Raw genomic sequence first — 6,000 nt, 5'->3', positions numbered from 1 at the left:
GGGGCGGGGCGCCCCCGCTGCGGGGAGAGGGCGGGGGCGGGGTGAGGACCGAGGGCGCCCCCACTCCTGTTTCCGCTCTCCAGTCTGTCAGCTCCCAGGAAGCCAGGGGCTTTGGGGACCCCGTGGCTCACGCTCCCTGACCGGGACAGGAGCCGCAGCACCGCGCCACGGTCAGTCCCATCCTCAACCCTGACCTGGCCCGGTCTGGTCCTTCTCTCCAGGGGAGAGGGAGGACAAGTGCTTGGGAGATGCCCATCTGTGCCCCCTCTCTCACTTCAGCCCACACCCCAGACACACACACACACACACACACACACACACACACACACACACACACACGAGCTGTAGAGTGTAAGGGGGTACAGACAGGGTACTCTGGGGAGTATGTGTATATTGGAAATGAAGAGCTTCTGTCTCTTTTGACTCTCTGGAGGTCTAGCTGAAAACTCAGACCAGTCAGTCGTTTCTTTTTCTTGTGCCTATTTTTAATCCCCTCCAGAGCACTGCGAACATCTGTCAGGCGCAGACACTGCAGGCCTTGCCTGGGTTTGGGACTTCGTTCTCACTGCAGCCCCTTACGGTCCACTCCACTGCGGGCGTTTCACGTAGGTGAACACTGCAGATTGGATAGTTGTTTTGTCAAAGGACCCATCACAATCAGGATTTGGATCCAAGGTATCTGTTTCCCAAAGCTGGGGTCGACTCAACAGACTCCTCACCCAGAGTGACTTTAGCTAACACCTCAGCATCTAGAACCTCTCTCTATAAAACTGGCACGTTCTAGATTATTAAAAAGAACAATCTGGAACCATGTTTCTCCGAGATCAGAGGGATGGAGGCTGTGGTTTCTGGACGCTTTGGGGACCACTGTGCCCGTTCTGGCCTGGCTGAGCAGTGATTTAGCTAATGGCTCTAACGTGGTAGGGGCTGGGAAATGTAGCAGACAGCTTCAGCTAATTAGTGCACACAGTGATAACCCTTTCTTTATCACCTTGGGAACAGCCAGATGCCAGCTTGTCCTCACATACTCTTCTGTCTGCTCTTCCGATGGTCTTAGAGGTAGAGGGGAGCCTTCATCCCCCACACACTATCCTTCCCCTCGGGAGAATTACTAGAGGACAGCGGGCTCCTCAACCCCAGCCTCTTACTTTGGCTGGAGTCCCAGTCAGAGAGCCAAGGTTGAGGAGCAAGGCTTGACCAGAGAGAGTCCTTTGGCCTCCCGACACAGAGAGGGCCATGCTTAGTCACACTAAGCACCCCCCAACCCCCCCACATCTGAAAGTTTTCCCGTGGGTGGGGCACTCCTTTCATTGGTTTTCCAGAGAACCTGACCAACCGCTCCCTTCCCAAAGAGGGCATCTCACAGAAGCCACCGAGAGAGAGATCTTCCGTTCTATCCCCAGGCTTCAGAATAAGAAACTGAGGTACAGAGACAGAGAAACCAGGACTTGATGCAATCCTCCCTGCCCTGCCCCGTCCCCGCCACGAGCCAAAAACAAACAAAAGCAAGCAAACGGGTACTAATGCTCACCCAAGGAGTCTTTTCCTCCATGTTTCTACCTGGTCCCCTGGAGATAATGAGGTAGGAAGGGGACCAGGGGGTTCTGTTAAGCTTTCCAATCACAACACCCAGCCCTCTGTACCCCCAGGATTCCTATGATAGACAGGCTGAGCCCCTATCCCAAAAACAGCACCATCTGTTTCCTTGGCCACATACCTTGTCCTGGGGGAGCCTTGTTAGGACCAGGGGACCTTCTCCCTCCTTTTTCTTTCTCTTTTGGTAGCTGCTGCCTGTTCTGCCCTACCAGCCCCACCCTAGCAGCTGCAGCTTAACCCCCAAGGACCTCCTTGCCTTCCCCAGACTACCAGGGGGCCGGCAGGAGTAACTGGACTGTCCTTAGTTGGCTACCGCAGGAGCAGCAGGAAAGAGAGGGGTCAGATAGAGGTCATAGGATCCAATTTTATCCTGTCTGAGGAAAAAGGAGAGGGTCCTAGTGGGGTCTGGCCTACAGTCCAGTGATGGGGAAAGGAGAGCCTCTGCGCCACCTGCTGGCAGTTCTGGGAAAAACCCCAGGCGGATGTAGGGCGTTAGGAGGGGGAAAGGGCAGTCAGTGTTTGTCTGGGAGCAAGAGGAAAAAGGCTTGCATTCAGGTCGCTGGTAGAAGGATCATGGCAGACTTGGAGAATTTGGAGAGTTGTGGCAATGGGGTGTAGCCTTCCTAAGATTCATGAGCTGCTTGGGCATTGTCTCAGTTCTGGAGGAAGCCCTGGCCTGGAATTCAGCACCCGATAGAAGAAGGAAGAACTGGAAGACCTGGAGGTGCCCTGAGGGAGCCTGGGAAGGGTTTGTAAGCACCACTTGTTTTTATACACTACCCAGTGCTTTCTACCTTAGCCAGACACACAGTAGGTATTCAGTAATGTTTGTTGACTGTATGGAACAAATTCATTCTTCTAGCACATTTATTGAATACCTCCTATGTACCCGATTCCAGGCAACATTCTGAAAGAACACACAAACACCTGAACTGGAGAGAGGAAAGGGGAGAGTCCGCAGGGAGGGAAGTGTCCTCTGAAGTCTGACATCTGGGGACTCACCATTTGGACCCTCGTGGGTATCAACACTATCCAGAGTCTCAGAGCCTACCTTAAGCTGCAGGTCCCCCATACCAGATTATAGTTTGCCATCTAGAAGGTTCTTTATCTGATCTTGGAGCAGACTTGGCTTCCTTTTACAAACTAACTTTACCTATATTGTTTGGGATTAAAGTTGTGTCCTAAGGAGTTGTCTGTATTCCAGCCAGATCACACAGACCTAGGAGGTCTTTGGATGTGATCAGAGCAGCCATATTGCTGGATTAATATTTCTCTACGGATCAGTACACTCTTCTCTGGAGGACACAAGAGGCTTGGTGCTCCCAGGACAGTGGTGAAGCCCAGGGACCCATCGTTTACCCACACTTTCCACATTCCATTGTCCTCACAATGCTAATGGTTGAGAACATTATGCCCATGTTATTGCTGAAGAAACTGATGCTCAAAAAGAGAAGATGGTTTGCTGTGGGTTGGATAGCCAGGAGACACTGGTCTGTCTTGTCTCTAAGATGAGTCTCTGATGTCCTCATTATGGTAAGGCTAGGCCAGGTTCATATTTCCCGAGGTCCTAGCAAGGAGGGCTTCCAGGAGGAGGCAATATGTCATTCAGCACTGCTGAGAACCTACTGGATTCTGTGAACAAGGCCAGCTCTCTATGGGCCTCACATTTCGGGGAGACACATGAAGTGAGCACTAATGACTAGATACCTCTGAGGGTTGGGGAGACGGTACAGCAGTCAAAAGCTCTGGCTGCTCTTTCAGGGGACCTGGATTCCGTTCCCAGCAACCTCTTAGCAGCTCTCAAACATCGGTAACTCCAGTTCTAGGAGATAGAGATCCGACGCCCTCTTCTGGTCTCCTCAGGCTCAAGACATACCTGTGGTGCACAGACATCCAGACAGACAAAACATCTATCCATGCCACACAACACACTCACACACACACAGCATACATACAGATGCGAACACACACAGAAGCACATTCACACCCACCCACACCCCCACACACTTATATACAAGGCACACATACACACACACACACACACACACACACACAGAGAGAGAGAGAGAGCTTCCAAGGCTGGGCTACACATGTTGCTCAGTTGGTAAAGTGTCTGCCTAGCACCCAAGAGGCCCTGTGCTCAGTCCCCAGTTCTCTATAAACTGAATGTGATTGTCAGTTCCTATGATCTCAGCATGAAGGAGGTAGAGGCACAAAGTTTTGGGAGTTAAGATCATCCTTGGGTACATGAGTTCGAGGCCAGCCTGGGTTCATGAGACTCTATCTCAAACTCATATATCCATATATCTTCCAAGGCCGACAGGAACTATGAGAAGGGGTAGAGGTGGCTAAGTAGGTATGGTTAGCTAACGGGGCTTAAGGGGTGGCATCTGAGCCGAGAGCAGAGGCAGGTATATTAAACCACAGTAGTGCTCCAGCTACTATAAAGTGCAAATGTATGGCTCTTGGCCAGGCCACCTGGGGACAAGTTGCCCCCTCCCTGGGACTTTCCAAAACACCCAAGAATGTCGTGAGGCTCTTAGCCAGGTTAAGTTGCCTCTGCTCTAAGACTTTCTCAAAACACCCCGTTCTGAGAAACAAAACAAGGACAGAATTTACTGGCTGACAGCTCATAGAAAAGTCCAAATCTGCATCATCATCAGCCTAAACCCCCTCATCCAATGAATCCAAGGGTCACTGTATCTCACCGATGAGATGTCACCACGCGCATGCTGTTGATGAAATCTGCTCTCAGAACTGTATAAAAATTGTGTAATTTGAAAGCTCGGGGTCATCTCTGTCCCGCTTGCAGAAGGACCCGAGTGCACTGGACTTATCAGTCGAACCTCTTGCTCTTTGCACCGGTGTCTCAGCCTATCTGTGTCTCTGTGGGAGTGGACACCCCAATCGTTGGCCCAAGTGGGTCCAACACAAAGGCCCCGGGACAGCAGTGTGGTTAGCATGTTCAGGAGACTAAAAGAAGCCAGAAAGATGGAAAGGGCCTTACTTGCAAAGACGAGAAAATGAGGGCAGTGGGGCCCCCAGGGTGTGGGAGAAAGGTTTCATTGGCTCACTAGCAACGGGAAGCCTCACAAAGTCCAGCTGTGGTGTGTTGGATTTACGCGGTCAAAGGCTCCCGTTGCCTTTTTAAAAGGCTCTCGTTGCCGGCAGACCAGACCACAGAAAACAGGGTTGGGACCAGGTGACCCGTGAAGAGCCAAGGAGACTGGTGCCGTAGCAGAGCCAGAAATGACCATCTTGATCTGAGCGGTGGCCGAACATACAGGACAAAAGAAGTAGCTGAGACTTTTATTTATTTATTTATTTATTTATTTATTTATTTATTTATTTATTTATTTATTTATTTATTTATTTTTGGTAGGAGGAGCCAGTGGATGGGACTCCAAGGATTTGTGGAGAGAGGTGGGAAGAAAGGACAGGAAGCTGGGCGGGGCTCCGCTGTCCCGTCCCACCTGGTTGGGTGATGCTGGGCCGGTAACTCCACCTCTCTGAGCCACTGGTTTGGTCTCTTAGAGGTGGATAATAGTACTTACGCCACAGAATGGGATCTGACAACAGGAGTGAAGAGAAATGAGGGAGGGAGGAGGGAAGGAGGAAGGAGCCTTGTAATTAGGTGAAGGAATCCTCCGATCTCCTCGGGTCATTTCGCAGGGCTCTGGGACGAAGGCCAATTTGCCCAAGGTTCATAAAGCCAGCTCTTGTCTGCTCAGTGCTGCAAATCTCAACTCTCGCGCTACCTCTGGATACAGTTTCTCAGCCACACACCACAGTCACCCAGATCTCTCAAGATCTATCCTAGGGATCCTGCAGGGTTGGAGTGGAGGTTCAGGGATAAAACCTTGTTCCTAACAAGGATGGGGAGCAAAGTACCTTAGACTCACTCCTCAGATGAGCCTCTCTTTGGTTCACCTCACCTGTTTTTACTGATCAAGTAGAGCCACACAGAGTGACGATCTGAGGCTCCAGAAAACCCCCACTATGGCCTATTCTGAGGGTGCTCTCCCCCACTCTCGCTAGGGAAGATGGCCCTGCAGAGCCAGGATATGGCCAGCAGAGGGTGCCCACTCCGGCCATAGAGAATCCAGGCCTCTTTTCTAAACAGGAAGACCCCAGAGAACAAGAGACCCCAGATGATGCTGGCGGCCACCAGGATAGCAGATCTCAGGGAACCCATTAAAGGCTCAGCCACTACCACAGGAAAGGCCTTGTGAATAAGTCATTAAGCCTCAGTCTTCCTGTCTATAACAGGGCCCCTTTTATAAGGTCCGCCTCAGGCAGCTGTGTGGGGATTCGGTGTGAATGAAAAGTGGTGTGAAGCTATCCCAGTGTTAGTAGGAGTGGCTGTCCGGGTACATGAGTCTTCATTCGTTATCATTGTTTCTT

The sequence above is a fragment of the Micromys minutus genome, assembly GCF_963924665.1.
Source record: "Micromys minutus genome assembly, chromosome: 9".
NCBI classification, from domain to species: domain Eukaryota; kingdom Metazoa; phylum Chordata; class Mammalia; order Rodentia; family Muridae; genus Micromys; species Micromys minutus.
The sequence above is the reverse complement of the archived record's forward strand: the minus strand, read 5'-3'. Positions refer to the sequence as shown.